Source organism: Choloepus didactylus, chromosome 9 (assembly GCF_015220235.1).
Source record: "Choloepus didactylus isolate mChoDid1 chromosome 9, mChoDid1.pri, whole genome shotgun sequence".
In the NCBI taxonomy this organism is placed as follows: domain Eukaryota; kingdom Metazoa; phylum Chordata; class Mammalia; order Pilosa; family Megalonychidae; genus Choloepus; species Choloepus didactylus.
In genome coordinates this window covers 39,438,319-39,458,196 of record NC_051315.1, presented here as the reverse complement: position 1 = coordinate 39,458,196, position 19,878 = coordinate 39,438,319, and the positions used below count along the sequence as shown (strand labels likewise).

Here is a 19,878-nt window from a genome sequence, read left to right as displayed (position 1 = left end):
ATATATTAACTTAATATATGTTGATTATATATAACAGTTTGTATGTTTCCTCCTTTTTTTTTCCCCAATGTTCAGTTTCCTTTAATGACCCCCATCTCCCTGAAGGGCAGGTGCAGGCAGCTAAGTGATGGCAAGAGATGTTCACTTGAAGATCTTGCCCTGATTGAAGGCTTTGGCCACATGCTGGAAGGCCTCCTCCCAGGAAAGTACTCTCAAACCAGTGTCTGGGTCTCCTTGCTTCCACCATCTGTATGACTCACAGTCCACCTGCCAATCTAGACCCAGTGAAGAGTCAAGCTTCAGGCCTCAGAAGACCCACACTCCAGAAATGGAGCTGCTATTGCTGGTTCCTGTGCCCGTTTGAATATATTGTGTCCCCCAAACGCCATTATCTTTGATGTAATCTTGTGTGGGCAGACATTATCAGTGTTGATTAGATTGTAATTCTTTGAGTGTTTCTTTGGAATGTGCCACACCCTGCTGTGGGTGATGACTCTGATTGGATAATTTCCTTGGAGGTGTTGCTCTGCCCATTCGGGGTGGGTCTAAGTTGATCAGTGGAGCCATATAAATGAGCTGACATAACAGAAGGAACTCAGGGCAGCTGAAAGTAATGTTTTGAAGAGGAGCTACAGCCAAGAGGGACACTTTGAAGAAAGCACCGGAGCTGCAGATGAGACAGTTTGAAGATGGCTGTTGAAAGCAGACTCTTGCTCCAGAGAAGCTGAGAGAGGACAAATATCCCAAGTGCAACTAAGAGTGACATTTTTGAGGAACTGCAGCCTAGAGAGGAGCATCCTGGGAGAAAGCCATTTTGAAACCAGAACTTTGGAGCAGACACCAGCCATGTGCCTTCCCAGCTAACAGAGGTTTTCCGGACACCATTGGCCATCCTGCAGTGAAGGTACCCAATTGCTGATGTGTTACCTTGGATGCTTTATGGCCTTAAGACTGTAACTGTGTAGCTAAATAAACCCCCTTTTATAAAAGCCAGTCCATCTCTGGTATTTTGCATTCCAGCAGCATTAGCAAACTAGAACAGTTCCAAAGAGGATGACACTGGCAGAGGCATTCTTCCTCAGCTTGTCTAGTCACTGGAACATTCCAGTGAGGAGGCTGCAGCTCATGAAGGTCTGGGTGAGTTCTTCAGGGAAGCGGTACTCAGAATACCACAGGAACCAGCCATCCTTATCAAAGTGCTCCCAGAAGTATGGTAGCGCCACCAAAAGTGCACCCTCATTGGAATGCTCGTGCTTAAATTCATCCAACACAAAGGTTGTTTTGGGCAGGTGAGCGAAGGGATCTTTGGCATTTGGCTCAGCAGCCAGCACCTGCTCACATTCATCCATCTCCTCCTCAGGAGCAGGGGCAGCTGCCTTTTTCTCCTCTTTCTGCTCAGCTTGGGGCTTCTGCTTCTCCTCCCATGGGCCCTTCTCTTTCTATGGGGTGTCCTTTTTGGGCTGTCTGCCTGCAAACTTCTTAGCATCAAACTGAGCCATCTTCTCAGTTTCACCTTCTCCAACACAGCCCGGAACTGGGGCTGGTTAATGCAGGTGAGGAACCAGCAATTGGTATTGGGGAAGGCCTGGTGAAAAGAAGGCTCCAGGACCTGTTTTTAGAGCCACAACAGGGTACAGACAACTGTGATGCCAGCCAGTGTCACATGTTCGCCCACCAGAAAAGTCCTCGTCTTCAAGAGAGCATCTAGCAGCCCCAGAATTTGCCTCACCTCCTCCTTGGCGTTCTCTGTGGCTGCTTGTTGTGGTGCATGATGCCCAAGGTGGGGAACTCCCAGGTACTGGCTGGGGGGACTATGTCACTGTCAGCAAATCTCACCCAGTGCAACATCTGGGGCTGCTGCCCCTGGCTGGAGTATTTCCCCACAGCTCTTCATTGCTCACATAGTAGGCAGTGGCATTGCTCTCAAACCCACAGAATCCATCATCACCCTCAAATGCTAGAACCATGCCGACAGGAAATTTGCAGAGAAATTTGGGGGTGCAGTTGGTTTGGCTAAAGTGGAAGTGGGGTGGTGCAGAGAGCACACAGACCTGAGCCCTGCTGTCCTGGGCAGCGATGAGGGCCTTGAAGGCCCCCCAGTTTCCTGGATTTGTGTACAGGGTTCCAGCTGCAATGATGATTCCACAGAGAAAGGGCCTGTGTTTCCTTCTTGCCAGCTGGTGCTATATCCTGGTCTTAGGGATTGCTATAACCTGAGTGTATGTTTTTCTTTCATCTTGTCTCTTTGCTATTCTTTCTTTCATTATCCTATGCAATGACAAAAGCAACTATAAGACATGGGAATTACTTTCAGAGAAATCCCTGTCTACTTCCCTAATACTAACCCAAATAAGTAATGAATTAAATGAAACAACAGCTTGAAATAAATGGAGCTTTTAAAACAATAGGGGCATTTTGTAAACAGCAGCAAGACATTTTGGTGTATACAATGGTGATACCTCTTTGAATGATGGAATATGTCATCCTCCATCATAGAATGAGTAACTGAGTGAGGAAATAAACATTAATTTCTGACTCTCTAGTTGCCATTCAATAACAGTTGCTTTTCGTTATTAAAAAGAGCAAAATGATCATTCCTTTCTTATTGCTGAGTGGTGTGATGTAAGAAATACACAGCTAAAAGGTCATACAGCACAGAACTACTTACAACAGTATTATTTTTCTGTTTTTAAATTGGTTTGAGACTCAGGGACAATTACAATCTGAAAAAGCACTAGAGGGAGCCAGACACCTTTCTGATGAATTCTTCTCCATCCTGAAGCAGGAACAAAACTCTAGCCCACATTCAGATCAGCTTGTAAATTGTGAATTTATTGCTCAGCCTGAGTCCACAGACACAATTACCCAGTCATTTGACATTTTAAAATCACAGACTGTAGAGGGTAAACTCTTATACATTAAAAGGGACTTAAAGACATACCTAAATGCAATCTGAGGAAATTGTTTGGATCCTGATTCAAACAAAACAGCCGTAAAAAGACATTTCTGGGACAACTGGGGAAATTTGAATAGGGACTAAATATTATGCTATATTAAGGCAATATTGTTAATTTTATTAGGTATGATAATGGTATCTTGGTGTTCTGGTTTGTTAATGCTGCCAGAATGCAAAACATCAGAAATGGATTGTCTTTTATAAAGGGGGTTTATTTGGTAACAAAATTGCAGTCTTAAGGCCATTAAGTGTCCAAAGTAGGACATCAACAATTGGGTACCTTCACTGAAGGATGGCCATTGGCATCTGGAAAACCTCTGTTAGCTTGGAAGGCATGTGGCTGGTGTCCACTTGCTCTCAGGTTGCGTTTCAAAATGGCATTCTCCAAAATGTCAGTGTCAGCTTCCAAAGGCTATCTTCAAAATGTGTCTCTCAGCTGCAGTTCCTCTTCAAAATGTCACTCTGAGTTGCCCTGAGGTCTCTCTGTTTGTAAGCTCTTTTTATAAGATTCCAGTGAACTAATCAAGACCCGCCCTGAATGGGCAGGGCCATATTTCCATGGAAACATTCAATCAAGAGGTCACACCCTAATCAAAGGTATCACTCACAGTTGGATGGGTCATGTCTCCATGGAAATACTCATTCAGAAGGTTCCAATCTAATCAACTCTGATACGTCTGCCTGCACAAGATTGCATCAAAGAACTTGGAGTTTTGGGGGACATAATACATCCAATAATACTTGGTAATGCGAAAAAATTCCCTGTCAAAGATCCATACAGAAGAATTTACACATGAAATTATGTGATGCCAATTATTTATTGCTATAAAATATTCCACCATAAAAAATTGTGTGTGAGGGGATAATAGATGAAACAAGATTGGCAACATCTGGATAACTATTGGAACTGGGGTTCATTATATTTTGTTCTACTTTTATGGATATTTGAAATTTTCCATACAAAAGTAAAAGAAACATTATATTCTTACAATTTATATTGATGATCTAGTTTATGATTACTTATGGCTAAAGTGTATTTCTTAAGTTGCAAACTCAAGTGTGCAAGGTAGGAAAGTCAATTCTCATTCTTTGTGATAGTTAAGGTCTATAAAGTTGCTGCAAACACTGAATTAGTGAATACTGAACCATTGTTCCTATGGGAAATACAGGTTATGTTCCTGTGAGCCTCTGGTCGCAACATTTTTGTCAGCTGGTCAATACAAAATCTTGTTTCACGTGTATTTCTGTTTAAAAATATCTTAATATATTGTTACTGTTGATTCATTAATATCAAACTCATGGCCAACAGCTCTGTAACTTATGCCTGTTACAGAATGAAGCTTATTTAACACATGTATTTTCTCCGTAAGTCACCATTGCAGCATTCTTGGGCTTAGGAACACCAGATAGCACTTCAGACTATGTTTGGTTACCATTTTAAATGGTGAAATCACCAGCAAAAAGCACAAAAATGTGAAAAAGTTATACTAAATATACCGCGGAAAGGACACTTGTTTACAGTATGCAAGCTGAAATAAGAAGGCAAAGCATCTCCCTGTTTGACCTAAGCTAGGAACTTACATGTTGGGGCAACTCAAATTTTTTTCTACTTTGTTCATGTCTACAAATGACCATGAAATCACTGTGATTACTGATTTTGGGATTACAAATAAATTTTGGTAGTAGGTGAATTTGCTAATCTGGCTCTATCATCTTCATCCCTCTATATTTGAACTTAATTTCCATTTTGAGACTGCATTCTACTAGAAGGCAGAAACTAAATATTATTTAATATAGACTAATCTCCCACTGCAGTGAGTCAAAAACCTAATTCAAAATAATCTTAGTCAATCCCAGATTTTCCCATCTCCGGAGAAATTGCTGAAAGAAAGTCTGAGTGTGGGAAGGGTGGTAGTGGTGAGGGGCTGGTCCTTGATTGTTAGCTTTCTGGTGAGACATCTAGTAAGGCAATTTGATCTTCTCTCCTGTCACTTCGTCCTTCCAGATCAAAGCAGCATCCTCTGATGCCCATCCGCAGGACCCCTCCAGTCTGCCTCTCTTCATTATTGCCAAACCACTCTTGGAATGTGGGAAATAGCCAGTGGTTTTCCTACCCCACTCTGGCTTTCTCAGTCCTCCCTGTCTACCCATTTCTGCTCTCCTTCTGCTATACCATGTTGGTGGTGGAAGGCCCTGGAGGATTACTCTGTGACATTTTCTACTTTCACAGGCTCTATCTAGGGAAAGAGACCTAGGCACTCTCTGCTTTCAAATTCCTGAAAACAGGTGCCAGGGGATTTGGTGGTTCAGTCCTCAGGGGAGAGGGAAAGACAGAGGCCTCCTTTTAAAGGAAATATTGCAATGTCTCACATCTTTCCCCGCAGCCTGTGGCGTCTCTGTCTGGTCAGGTAGGTAGGCCTAACACATTATCTACCTCTACTGCTTATGGCATAAACATCCCAAAGTCCTTCAGCGCACAGGATGCAAAGAAGGATCATGGGTTTACTGGAATTGCCAAGAGAATTTTTCACCAATTAATCTAATTAAATGCTCTCCTATTAAATAATTTTAATTCAAAATTTACCAGTTGCTTCTCATACACACATTAGCGAGGGAAGCAGTAGTAAATAATGCTTAATAATGTGGGTTCTGGGTTTATATAGATCAGGGTTCAAATCCCACCTCTGTGCCTTTTTAGTAGAGACCAGGCTCAAATTTGTTAAGGGTTTTAAACCTCAATCCACTTATTTATAAAGCAGGGGGTACTACTATCTACCATACAGTGTCTTGGGGAAGATTAAACAAGAATAAGTGTGTGAAAGTGCACACATAGAGCTTGGACCTTTGTAGAAAACCAATAATGAATAAATAGCAGCTATTTTTGTTACAAATAATAACAAGAACAGGCAGTAAAAGCCCCTTTTGTAATTTTTGCATTTGGTTTTCTGACCTTTTTCCTAGGACTTCCTAAGTATTGGCTCAGTTCTTATAGGACCTCATGGGAAGTTGGTGCAGCTCTAGGCACTGGAACGATCATAATTTTGAAAAATTCTCTCTCTGATATCCTGTCTTAGGTATATGGAGCTTAGCCTGCCTTGGCATTTTAAGAAATAACTGCTTAACTTTTAGTCCCAGTGTGACCCATCCTTTATGAACTGTTGGTGGAAAGGAAGCAGATGAAAGGAGGAATTCCAAGACTGTAATATCACCATGGCCTCATGAAATGGGGAAAGAAAGCAAACAATTTATAGTGGACAAGCTTCCAGACGTTTATTGCTTTCTGCTGAGAGTAAAACACAAAATTCAAACAAAAGCCATGGTCCCTCTCATGCCTTGATAGAAAAAAGCAAAGTTACTTTATTCAGGCTTTTTTCCCCATTTAATGGTTTTGGTATTCTGGATAACACAGGAAGATAAATTGCTGCTCTGCTTTTAAGTGACAGTGATTCCCTGTTGAACTGGCTTCTGATTCCTCATTGCTCTTGGACATTGGATTCTAACCTCCTGGGTAGAAATGTCCAGCTTTGTAATTGGCCTCCTTCTAGAGATGCTATGGCCCTGGTCAGGTACTGAAAGTTAGCTTGGAGTAAGAAACTCCAGTCCCAGATATATACAGGCTCTCGTTCAGATGCAGTCTATTAATTAACCTTACACACACAGAGTGTTACATTAATTTTTTGTTGTTGTTGGAGCCAAATATCTTTGCTAAAGATACTACCACAATTTGGCAAACTTTTCAAAACATATTTGTAAATATAATGCTTCCCTTTTCTACTGGCAGCACTTTGAAATGACAATAAGATAAGACAACAAAATCTGAATTAACATTAGTTCAAAATCCTTACATTTTTGACCATTTTATGTTCCCACATGATAAAACAAGTGATAGTTTAAATCAAAGTCAACAGATAAACTCCATGAAAGGAAAGTTTCTGCTGTTTGATGAATCACAGTATGGTAAAATATCTCTCCTCTTTTTTATATTCCTGGCCTCCAAGAAGAAAAAAAATCTTTAAATATACATTTCATGTAGGAAATAGCCTCTTTGCATATCTCTCTTCAAAAAAATACTTTATAGCAGTATATAAACAGGTTACCTACATGTTTAATTTTATAATTTTCCCCCAAAACTACAGTTCTGTTTCATTTTCATAACATATCAATTTTGTTCAACATTAATAAAGCTGACAAACTATTGAAATGGTATGCTGTTGTCTTCCACAATAGAAGAAGCAATTTGAGAGAGAAAACCCCACAAAAAACCCCTACAGTAACACTTGTCAAGTTGTTTAACCTGAGCATTTGACCCACTAAGACTAGCAGCTTTTTTTCCTTTCATGCATGCTCACATCCACACAACCTCTGCACACACACACAGTTTGACCATACACTTCAGGCACTGGTAGGCCACAGTGTAGCTGATAATTAACCACACTATGTGTACAACTAGCAAACACCTTAAGGCAACCATTGCAATAGGAGTTTAACTTGCAGGACAGATTTATTTATTGTTCTAGATCAAGTTAGCCTGTATCTACATATGTGTATATATATCTATATATGCACATATACACTTTTCTATTTCTTAACCTTCTAAAACAATGTTTTATTTTATTTTATTTGTATTTTGTGTGAATTTCTAAATATTCTACATTTAAGGCAAAGAGTTTGCATTAAGGTCAAAAAATAGGCCTCTGCTTATCACAAAACATTTCACTTTGTACATTACTTTTTTTTTTTTTAATGCACACAACTTTGACTTGTGGACACTGTGTCCCTTATATCTAAAAAATCATAATGACAAACGGGTTTTTTTTTAAGGAAAAAAAATGCTTGAAGTATAGATACTGGCTCTCCAATACCTATCTAAAAAAAAAAAAAAATCATTTCTATTGACAAGCTGCAAGTCTTAAGGGGAAAAAAGGACCAGAAAAAGCAGCTTCAAAAATGCAAGGAAGCAAAATAAAGTGGAAAAAAAAAAAAAAGGAATTCAAGTTTACTAATACTGAAACTTTCAACAGGCAAAGTTGCAACTTTTTAGAATCTTAGTGCAACTCATTTGGAATTTTAAATAAATAAGCTTAAGTTTATTCACCTCTTCTGGTCCCAGCAGAGGTACAGTACCACAACTCTGCTTGCTGTTGATCAAATTCACCTATTAGTCTTTTTTTAATTTAATGCACTTTTATTGAGATATAGGCACACAACATACAATCTATCCAAAGTATACAATCAATGGCTCAGAGTGTCATCACATAGTTGTGCATTCATCACCATAACCTATTAGTCTTTGGAAGTGAGCCAGCTTGTTATAATGATACTCCCATCTATATTTTTCTTCATGGTAATTAATCTTTATCTTCTGATATTCTTGTAAAACTTCTTCGTGAACATTCTGATACTCTTTTACTTCCAGAGAAAGTTCCTTTTATTGGACATCCACTTTGATAAATCTTCTAGCTACAGTCTCCATCCTGGCATGCAAGGCTCTGTACTCATCATATTCAGAATTGAACTCATTCTTGTAATTCTGGCATTGCTCATAGGAGACAATAGCAATATATTTTAACAGATAATATGGGATTTCAATGTTGAAAAAGGCTCCATGGTGGTGGTGCAACTCTCTTTAACTTCCTCATTGGATTTCAGACTGGTCTATTTAGATTGTTAATGTTCTCTTTTCTTTCAAGGCCCTCAACAGTCTCAATGTCATGTTTATTTATTTGGCCCATTTCCTTGTGTTTTTTTAGATTTCTTTTTGGACTTTTTGTGAGATACTGAATGGCTTTCTTCCACAGGCTTTGGACACTTTAGTAGAACTGAACCAGGGGGTAAGGTTTCCAGAGAAGTCTTGAAGTATATTTGTCTTGCTGGTCCTCATAGATACTACAGTTTTGACTAAAACTTTCAACAGGTAGATCTTGAGTTCCCCAACCTTCTGGAGTGCTAGGGGAATTGGAGTTAGAGTATACAGTCTGAGGAGAATTTGAGACTGGCAGGTGGGCTGAAGGCAGCGGTGAAGGGGTGGGGATGGCAGTAGCTGCAGGGGCAGAAGGAGAGGCTCAGCAGACTTTTCACAAGTATGATTCGAATGACTGTTTAATGTTGTTGCTACTCTATTTGTTGGGCGAGATATCGAGCTTTTTTATTCATTAAATGATCAATGAAATCTGAATCCAAAAGCTGTTTGTGAGAAGAAGATGCAGCGTCTCTACCAGAACATAGGGGAGATTCTGAACGGCTGATGCCAGCAGCATTCTGAGGTGGATTTAGTTTTCTAGAGTGCACTGACTCCAATGAGCGTCTATTTCTCTGTATTCAGGCCAGTCTCTTTGAAGCTTGTTAAAAATATCATTCTTTAAGGTATGAGAGATCCTTAGGATTCAGATTGATTACCTGTTGCAGAATTGCTACGAGGGAGTTCTTGTCTTTTTGATCAACGCCATCTTTCTGCAATTGAGCAAGTGCTCAGGTTTCTTGTAGGCCTTCAGTACCAGTAAGTGAATCACTCTGTCCCTGTATGGCCACTGCTGCTGTATGTCTTTAGAATCGTATTTACGTCCACGGGAGTTGACCTTTTCCTCTCAGGTACAGCATCTGAAACAGCTCGAGGCGCTCTCCAAATCTGCACTCTTTTCCCTACATATGGTCCACCAGGTTTGATAACTTTTGCTACGGTTGTGGGATTCCTCCTCTGCCTGGGTCTTTCTGGTGTCATCAGATACTAGTCGTTTGTTGCACAAACTGTAATTCTGTCCTGTATAAATCCGAGGCAATTACCTAGCTGGAAGGCTCCAGAGCTGGAGAATGTTTGCTGGATGCAGTCAAAACTGCCTTGAGGGTTGTCTTTACTCACATTTAACAAACAGAAGTTAAAGTTATGTACTTCATTGGGGGAATCGTTTTGGGGAATTCTGACAAGCCCTTGGGACATTTGGAACCAAACTGAAGGTCGAAAAGGAATTAAATTCTTGTGGCTTTTATAGGTCTGGAGCGCCCGGACCGCTGTCTTGATGAGCTTCACGGGCAGTACCGGGACGTGTCTTACGTCGGCCCGGGGCGCTGCTCCTCCCGCAGGCCCTACGCCCCCGCCGCCATCTTGAACTCCCCCAGGTGCCGCTGCGGCCGCTCAGGGGTCGTCTCGTCCTCTGCGGCCGTCCCGCTGCTGACGGACTCTCAATTTGAATGATTTATTTATCTATCTATCTATCTATTTATTTATTTATTTATTTTTTATTAAATTCAGTTTTATTGAAATACATTCACACACCATACAATCATCCATGATATACAATCCACTGTCCACAGTATGATAACATAGTTATGCGTTCATCACCACAGTCTATCTCTGAACATTTTCCTTACATCAGAAAGAACCAGAACAAGAATAAAAAATAAAAGTGAAAAAAAACACCCAAATCATCCCCCCATCCCACCCCATTTGTCCTTTAGTTTTTATCCCCATTCCTCCACTCATCCATACACTAGATAAAGGGGGTGTGATCCACAAGGTCTTCACAATCACACTGTCACCCCTTGTAATCTACATTATTATATAATTGTCTTCAGGAGTCCAGACTGCTGGGTTGGAGTTTGGTAGTTTCAGGTATTTACTTCTAGCTATTCCAATACATTAAATCCTAAGAGGTGTTATCTATATAGTGCATAAGAATGTCCACCAGAGTGACCTCTCGACTCCATTTGGAATCTCTCAGCCACTGAAACTATTTCGTCTCATTTTGCATCCCCCTTTTGGTCAAGAAGATACTCTCAGTCCCACGATGCCGGGTCCACATTCATCCCCGGGAGTCATACTCTGCGTTGCCAGGGAGATTTACACCCCTGGGAGTCGGGTCCCACGTAGGCAGGAGGGCAGCGAGTTCACCTGTCGAGATGGCTCAGTTAGAGAGAGAGAGGGCCACATCTGAGCAACAAAGAGGTACTCAGGGGGAGACTCTTAGGCACCATTACATACAAGTTTAGACACTCCTTTGTGGTAATGAGCTTCGTAAGGGCAAGTCCCATGCTCGAGGGCTCAGCACATCAAACCGCCAGTCCCAATGTTTGTGACAACATATGCTAGGGGATCAGCATCTCAAAGTTTAGAGATAGGCCTTGCACTTCAGGGATAGAGTTAACTGCTGTAAGAGCTTACAATCTAGGGACTATTACAATTATTGTGTCCATGTTAGGCTATGTTCTAAGATTCAATTCTGAGTTTACACATTGTAGTTAGTCCATATTGGTGAGGCATCATCCCTCTCACCATGTTTTCTCCAACACTTTTACTCCTATATATATATTTTCCTACAATTTTATAGAGTTATATTCACATACCATACATTTATCCACAGTGTACAATCAGTTGTTCATGGTTGAATGATTTATTTTTAAAGTAGGTACTGTGAAAAAATGTGACTCATATTCAGATATCAGTGGCTCTCATGCTACTATTTAACATGAAGCTTTCAAGTCAAGCGTATTTTTAAAAATTGCCTTCTGTGGGCACCTATATTAGTTTCTAATTGCGGCTGTAACCCCTGTGATTGATTTGGGTTCACTCACCTCGTGGAAGCGCCCTTATGGGTTCAAGTGTTTTTTCCTCTGGTAGGTTGTTGGGGAAAGTCTACAGTATTCAAGGCACAGTTGTAACTTTCTGTCTCCCAGGCAATTTTCATCATCATTGTCATCGTGGCATCCAACATCCTTAATACACTTGCTCTGTACCAAACACAGTGCTAAGTACTTTCATGTAACATCTCAATCGTTTGAATATCCCTGGGAATGGTTCTAGGGAGTAGGAAACGGGCATAACATTTGCAATTCTAAGTGCAGTGATCCTTCTTGAGATGTCATTGTCACAGGTCAGCAACAATAGACATTCTGAGCAGTAATCACTTTTGCCCAAGGCCTGACATGTGATTACATGTTCCATTAGGGCGCGAGTGAGATCAGTTGTCTGAGTTCTAGAACCCTCAACTACCTTGCTCTCCAAACAACTGACCCTACCCTGTTAAGTTCTAGTGCTGCCAGGAGGGTGCTGAGTGTCCATGCCTTATGAATTTAGATTTGGGCTTGTTTCTTGGTAGGTTCGGGGCCAAATTTAAGGGGAGATTTGGTGTGTTATTTGTACAATAAAAGTCTCATGGATACTGAAAGTGACAAGTAAGACTACAAGCCTAGAAGCTAAAACCAAAAGAAAAAAAATAAAACCCTGAATGTTCTCTGATGCTATGCTTTTTTGTTGCATGTGTTTCTTCTATGCTTAATGTTTATGGTGATTGGAAAAACAGTTATATTATATGACACATCATATATTAAAATATTTGCAAACATGCTCACACTTTGTGTATGAAATGATGTCTCTCTGAAGTTCTGGGCTCAGCTATGAAAATCTCTTCTGTGCTTGTAGTTTTGTGTAATTAAAATTTTGGCTCTTTGTAGACTATGGCAGAGTGTCTATGAGAGACAAATTAAATCTTCTCATTTTGTAATTTTGGACTTAAAATTTTAGGTCGCATGTTTAAACTCTTGCATGATTACAGATTGCATGCATAATTTCTGTTAGTGCCACTGTCTTCTGAATTCTCTAAAAAATCTGTAACTTCCCAAAGCATGTCCATGTAAACAAGATTTCCTGTTCTAAATGTGTATGGACTTTCAGTTGTTTCTTATCAGGATTTTGAGTTTTCTCAAAGCAAGTACCCTTGAGGTAGCAGCTTTATTATATACAGTAGAATTATTGGCTAAATTATTGTGGTTCTTGGGAAAGAAGGTAGGCACAAGTAACTACATATGTGTTTGATAGGAAAGAGTCACAACAATTCTCGTCTCATGGATCCCCTTTGCTTTACCTAGAAAAATCTTGTGACTGGCTCTCCTGAGTTCAGCCTTTACCCTGTTGACTTTGTATATAGCCTGCTGTCACAAATTACCACCAATTTAGTGGCTTACAAAAATGCAAATATTGTATTTTATAGTTCAGGAGGTCAGAAATCAAAAATGGGTCTTATGGTTCTAGGGGACTTACTCCTTCCGGAGGCTCTAGGGGAGAATCAATTTATTGTCTTTTACAGCTTCTAGAGGGTGCCGAAATTCCTTGGCCCATGATCCTACATCACTTTGATTTCTGCTTCTGCTGTTATGTCTATTTCTCTGACTCTGACCCTCCAACCCACCTCTTATAAGGACCTTTATGATTACAATGGGCCCACCTGGATACTCTTGGGTAATCTCTCTTCACAAGATCGTTAATTTAATCACAACCGAAAAGACCCTTTGCCATGTGAGGCTACATATTCACAGCTTCCGGGGATTAGAATGTGAACATCTCCCAGAACCATTTTTCGAACTACATATATTCATATTTTGCCTCCCCATTGAAATGGCTCCTGCTAGACAACTTCATGAGATCCATATTTATTTTAATGCCTTATGAACCTTTTATATTTGGAACCATCCCTTCTCTATAATTTTAATCATTACTTCTTCCTTGCATTCAACCTCTGTCATGATCTGGCTACTCTTGTGTTCAGTTAAGCTTTTGTGCCTTTGCTTGTGTCATTTCTCTCACCGGGAATGCCAGCTCTTCACTTCATCTAAATCCTATTATTTATTCTGTGCTCAAATCTTGCCTCTTATCTGAGACTTCTCTTGATGACTCCTGCCCTCTTTGGTTTCTCTCTTCATGATCTTCCAAAAGCATTGTGGTTTTTACATGCAAATTTATTATCTCTACGTCTATATATACAATATTGGAATTTGACTATTTATTTCACTTGCCTTTTCTTTGTCTCCTCCATTCAATTATAAACTCTTTGAAAGTAGGAAAAATGTCATATTTCTTTTTAAATTTAATTATTTTTTATTGTTTAATTTTCTGACAGGATACTTGCAGAGGGGAGAGGCCTACCAATGCACTCCAACTTTTAATAATCTCATAATGATGGGGGACCAGCACCCAGTGTAGCCAGCAAGCACACAGCACAACAGCACAGCTCTCCAGTTCTATCACAGGACTCCAGCCTTGGGGCTACGGATGTGCCTCTGAGTAGCTACCTGTGAATGAAATGTTTGGACTTATTCTCTCTCCACTAAACCCTAATGAGATGCAGACCTTGGGCACGCTGGGGTGAAGGGCTCCACATGCTCCTGTAGCATCGCTTCAGTGAGATGTCATGAAGCTGACTGAGGAAACACCACAAAACCATTTTGTCTTCTAATCCCAGCCAGAAATGACTTAAAGTTCAAAGCTCAGAATTTTGAGACTGGCATTCCAGCTCCTTTCTTCTTAAGGAATGCTTCCTGGTGGCAAGTGGGCTCTGATGGACCTGGGAATTCTGTAGAAACATCACTGCTATGGCAATCAGCAGCTCTTGCAGCACATTTTTACTTCCTGGAGTTGCGCTTGGCTGGCTCGGCTGCTCTTTCTGCTCTGAGGACACCATCTTTCTCTACTGGTGCCATTTTGTCAAGAAAAGATTCTGTTGTCTAAATCTCCACAGGTAAGAGGTAATTATTTACCATAAGATCAAGGTGAATGTGTGGACAGTATAGTTACTTGCATGGTAATTGATTCCCAAATACATACATTTCATAAAGCTGTTTTGATTCATTTCAACAAACTCATTTTTCTCTATCCTGAAGTCTCAAGTTATAGAACTGTTTCACCTATTTGTTTTTAAACTAGAAATACCTAAGTCTTTGAAGTGTATAAATATTGAACATAATAAATGCTAGTGTGTTATTTCTACATTTATATTAATCATAATTGATTTTAATGAAAGCCATTTACATTGAGGTATCATTTTCAGTAAAATTAATGAAACATTTAACATAGCAAATAAAGAGTTTAGCTTTCTGGCATAACTACTGATGTCTGGTTTATATACTCTGAGCAAAATATGATGGAGTCATTTGCATCACTATAGACTGGATGATTATAGTAATAAAAAAACTACGTTTTAGAAAAAATGCAACAATGCAGAGTGTTTGCCCTTTAATTCTTTTTACTAGCTATCATCATCATCAAATAAATAAATCCCTGCTGTCAGCTACTCATCTTGCAGCACAATACATAGAGTTGCCTACATGAGATGCAGCTCCATTGCAAACCAGTGCCCGTATGACTTATACCATTTGCTTTTATGACTTTTACTTTGTGATTCATGTTTGAAACCATAGTTTATTTTCTCTGTTCAAAGAATTCTAATAAATATGAAATGGTTTTTCTGACCACTAGTCAACTTAGTATCTTAAGCCTCAGTTTCAGCTATTCTTAAGAGTGATGGTCTGTATTTTTGATGTCCTTTCCAGGTTCTCCCTCTAAAGATATAATGAGCATTATTATATAGCTTATATTTTATGCTGAGATGATTCCAAACATAACTGCAAATTTGATGAGTCTGATTGGTTTTTTTTTTTGTTTGGCATGGTAATAGAAAACCAGGTGGAAATTTAATTAAATAGAGTAGAAAAATGACAAATAGGGACTTACATACAAAGACAAAGAAATAGTGATAATTAATCCTCAAATCTGCTTGAATATTGCCAAAGCTAATTTGATGAAATTTAGCAGAAATAAAGGTAAAGTCCTATCCTTGGGTTCAAAGAGCAATCTGTGTAAGTAAAGGATGGGGGCTATGAAATTTAACAGAGCTTTACTCTATTTTAAACAGAGTAAAGTAGATACTAGAGTTGTCTCTAACATTCACTGGACCCCACCTCCAGCCTTGTATAGGTGCTTTATGGTTTAGGTGAGACCCAGAAGTGGGACCTAAGCCAAGCACAATAATACTAATCTCAAATTAGCCTCAATAATGGTTCAGCCTTAGCCAATCAGTGCTTGTATTTTGCCAGACACAAGGATTGGGTCTGAGGTGATCCAAACACCAAGAAGCACAGTACTTCTTGGAACATCTCTCTGTCTCCAAAAGGGAACAAGAATGCATATGGCCTCATGTTGCTGCTGGCAACCATCTTTTCTCCTTGAGAAAAGTTACCTGAAAGGCAAACCTAACAATAGCAAAAAAAATCACAGAGAAACAGGCAGAGCAGTGATTAAACTATACCAGAAGCCCTTTGCCCTTTTTCAGATACTTCAAGCAATACATTTGTTTGTTTGTTGTAAAAAAACAAAACAAAACAAATATATATGGACATCGTATTTGGAAATAACTTGGAGAGGATTTCTGAGATTAGAAAATTGTAGATTGAGCTAATGTGGTTACCTATTCTGCTACAAAAACTTTAAAATTCTGGAGAAAATATGGAAAAATTATCAGAAATAAACAGTATACTTAAAACCACAAGTATGAGATTGTAGGGGAATATGAGGGCCATCTGGAGGTATATCAAACCCAGACAGAAGTCCTCATGGTATGATGTCGGGGTTTTAACCTCCATACGGCAGCAGGAGAGTGAAGCCTGTACAAAATGGAGAGCTCCTACAAATCTCCTGCAAGCCTTCTCTCTGTGTAATAGAATGAGTTATAGAAGAATTGTGCCAACTAGCCAGATGTTTTCCTTTGCCTAGATGGAGAACAAAAAAAATCTCTATTAGAAAATTAAACCCCTATGTGTGGATGTGGAATCCAAATGTATCCAAGATAAATCTGGCCTCAGCTTAGTGAAATTCCTGGTGTGCTTACCAAGGCAATGCAAAAATGACTTTGCGCAAACACTCCGCTGCCACATGATATATTTCACTGAAAATGAAAAGGAACCAAGAAGGCAGAAGTGAAATATAAGAAGCAATGACAAGAAAGCAATTGATAAATGTGTGGTTAAATCTAAATAAGCATTGACTGACTATACAGGAACTCTACAATAATAAAATATTATTAATTATTTTTTAAAGGAGAGATGGTGGTACTTACAAACCAGGTGAAACTGAAATACTGATAAACAATAAATGGAAGATGGGAGGGTGATTGGAATTAAAGTGTTCTAATTTTTTTTTAATTATTCTGGAAGATCATAGAAAAACTGCTTAAGTTTAGACTTGGTTTAGTTAAGTGTACATGTTTAGTTTAGCACTAAAAGAATAGAAATAAAAATACAATATGGCTATATATGGATTTATTTTATTTTGCAAATTTTAAAAAGTTGAAGTATAACACAAAGTACACAAATCTTAAGCATACAGCTCAATCAATTTTAAAAAATAAATATACCTAAGTGCCATCTAGAATAAGATATGGAACACTAATATCACCTCAGAAGCTTCCCTTGTGGTCCTTCCTCAATAATCTTCCCTGATCACTAATGTTCTGAGCAACTTTCCATTTGCTTATTAGTTATTTGGATACTTTTTTTTTGTGAAGTGAAGTTACCTGTTTAAGTCTTCTGTCCAGTTTTTTTTTTTTTTTTTTAATCATCATTTTATTGAGATATATTCACATACCACGCAGTCATACAAAACAAATTGTACTTTCGATTGTTTACAGTACCATTACATAGTTGTACATTCATCACCTAAATCAATCCCTGACACCTTCATTAGCACACACACAAAAATAACAAGAATAATAATTAGAGTGAAAAAGAGCAATTGAAGTAAAAAAGAACACTGGGTACCTTTGTCTGTTTGTTTGCTTCCCCTACTTTTCTACACATCCATCCATAAACTAGACAAAGTGGAGTTTGGTCCTTATGGCATTCCCAATCCCACTGTCACCCCTCATAAGCTACATTTTTATACAACTGTCTTTGAGATTCATGGGTTCTGGGTTGTAGTTTAATAGTTTCAGGTATCCACCACCAGCTACCCCAATTCTTTAGAACCTAAAAAAGGTTGTCTAAAGTGTGCATAAGAGTGCCCACCAGAGTGATCTCTCGGCTCGTTTTGGAATCTCTCTGCCACTGAAGCTTATTTCATTTCCTTTCACATCCCCCTTTTGGTCAAGAAGATGTTCTCCATCCCACGATGCTGGGTCTACATTCCTCCCCGGGAGTCATATTCCACGTTGCCAGGGAGATTCACTTCCCTGGGTGTCTGATCCCACGTAGGGGGGAGGGCAGTGATTTCACCTTTCAAGTTGGCTTAGCCAGAGAGAGAGGGCCACATCTGAGCAACAAAGAGGCATTCAGGAGGAGACTCTTAGGCACAAATACAGGGAGGCCTAGCCTCTCCTTTGCAGCAACCGTCTTCCCAAGGGTAAAACTTATGGTAGAGGGCTCAACCCATCAAACCACCAGTCCCCTATGTCTGTGGTCATGTTAGCAACCATGGAGGTGGGGTAGGCGAATACCCCTGCATTCTCCACAGGCTCCTCAAGGGGGCACTACATCTTTTTTTTTTTTTTCCTTGTTTGTCTTTTTTCTTTTTTTTTTTTTTTAACTTTCCCTTCTTTTTTAAATCAACTGTATGAAAAAAAAAGTTAAAAAGAAAACAAACATACAATAAAAGAACATTTCAAAGAGACCATAACAAGGGAGTAAGAAAAAGACAACTAACCTAAGATAACTGCTTAACTTCCAACATGTTCCTACTTTACCCCAAGAAAGTTACATAATATAGCAACATTTCAGTGAACTTGTTCCTACTACATCCATCAGAAATTAACAGACCATAGTCATTTCTGGGCATCCCCAGAACGTTAAATAGCTTATCTGTTCTTCTTGGATTATTGTTCCCCCTTCCTTAATTGCTCTCTACTGCTAGTTCCCCTACATTCTACATTATAAACCATTTGTTTTACATTTTTCAAAGTTCACATTAGTGGTAGCATATAATATTTCTCTTTTTGTGCCTGGCTTATTTCGCTCAGCATTATGTCTTCAAGGTTCATCCATGTTGTCATATGTTTCACCAGATCGTTCCTTCTTACTGCCGCGTAGTATTCCATCGTGTGTATATACCACATTTTATTTATCCACTCATCTGTTGAAGGACATTTGGGTTGTTTCCATCTCTTGGCAATTGTGAATAATGCTGCTATGAACATTGGCGTGCAGATATCTGTTCGTGTCACTGCTTTCCGATCTTCCGGGTATATACCGAGAAGTGCAATCGCTGGATCGAATGGTAGCTCTATATCTAGTTTTTTAAGGAACTGCCAGACTGACTTCCAGAGTGGCTGAACCATTATACAGTCCCACCAACAATGAATAAGAGTTCCAATTTCTCCACATCCCCTCCAGCATTTGTAGTTTCCTGTTTGTTTAATGGCAGCCATTCTAACCGGTGTTAGATGGTATCTCATTGTGGTCTTAATTTGCATCTCTCTAATAGCTAGTGAAGCTGAACATTTTTTCATGTGTTTCTTGGCCATTTGTATTTCCTCTTCAGAGAACTGTCTTTTCATATCTTTTGCCCATTTTATAATTGGGCTGTCTGTACTATTGTCATTGAGTTGTAGGATTTCTTTGTATATGCAAGATATCAGTCTTTTGTCAGATACATGGTTTCCAAAAATTTTTTCCCATTGAGTTGGCTGCCTCTTTACCTTTTTGAGAAATTCCTTTGAGGTGCAGAAACTTCTAAGCTTGAGGAGTTCCCATTTATCTATTTTCTCTTTTGTTGCTTGTGCTTTGGGTGTAAAGTCTAGGAAGTGGCCTCCTAATACAAGGTCTTGAAGATGTTTTCCTACATTATCTTCTAGGAGTTTTATGGTACTTTCTTTTATATTGAGATCTTTGGTCCATTTTGAGTTAATTTTTGTGTAGGGGGTGAGGTAGGGGTCCTCTTTCATTCTTTTGGATATGGATATCCAACTCTCCCAGCCCCATTTGTTGAAAAGACCATTATGGCTCAGTTCGGTGACTTTGGGGGCCTTATCAAAGATCAGTCGGCCATAGATCTGAGGGTCTATCTCTGAATTCTCAATTCGATTCCATTGATCTATATGTCTATCTTTGTGCCAGTACCATGCTGTTTTGGCAACTGTGGCTTTATAATAAGCTTCAAAGTCAGGGAGTGT

The 19,878-nt window shown here is 39.4% G+C and overlaps 2 pseudogenes; both read right to left on the bottom strand.

Annotated features, from left to right (window-relative positions):
- Window positions 1-141: 141 nt before the first annotated feature.
- On the bottom strand, window positions 142-6,813 carry LOC119543713 (annotated as a pseudogene).
- A 1,230-nt stretch (window positions 6,814-8,043) lies between these two features.
- Window positions 8,044-13,064, bottom strand: LOC119543712 (annotated as a pseudogene).
- Between the last annotated feature and the right edge of the window lie 6,814 nt (window positions 13,065-19,878).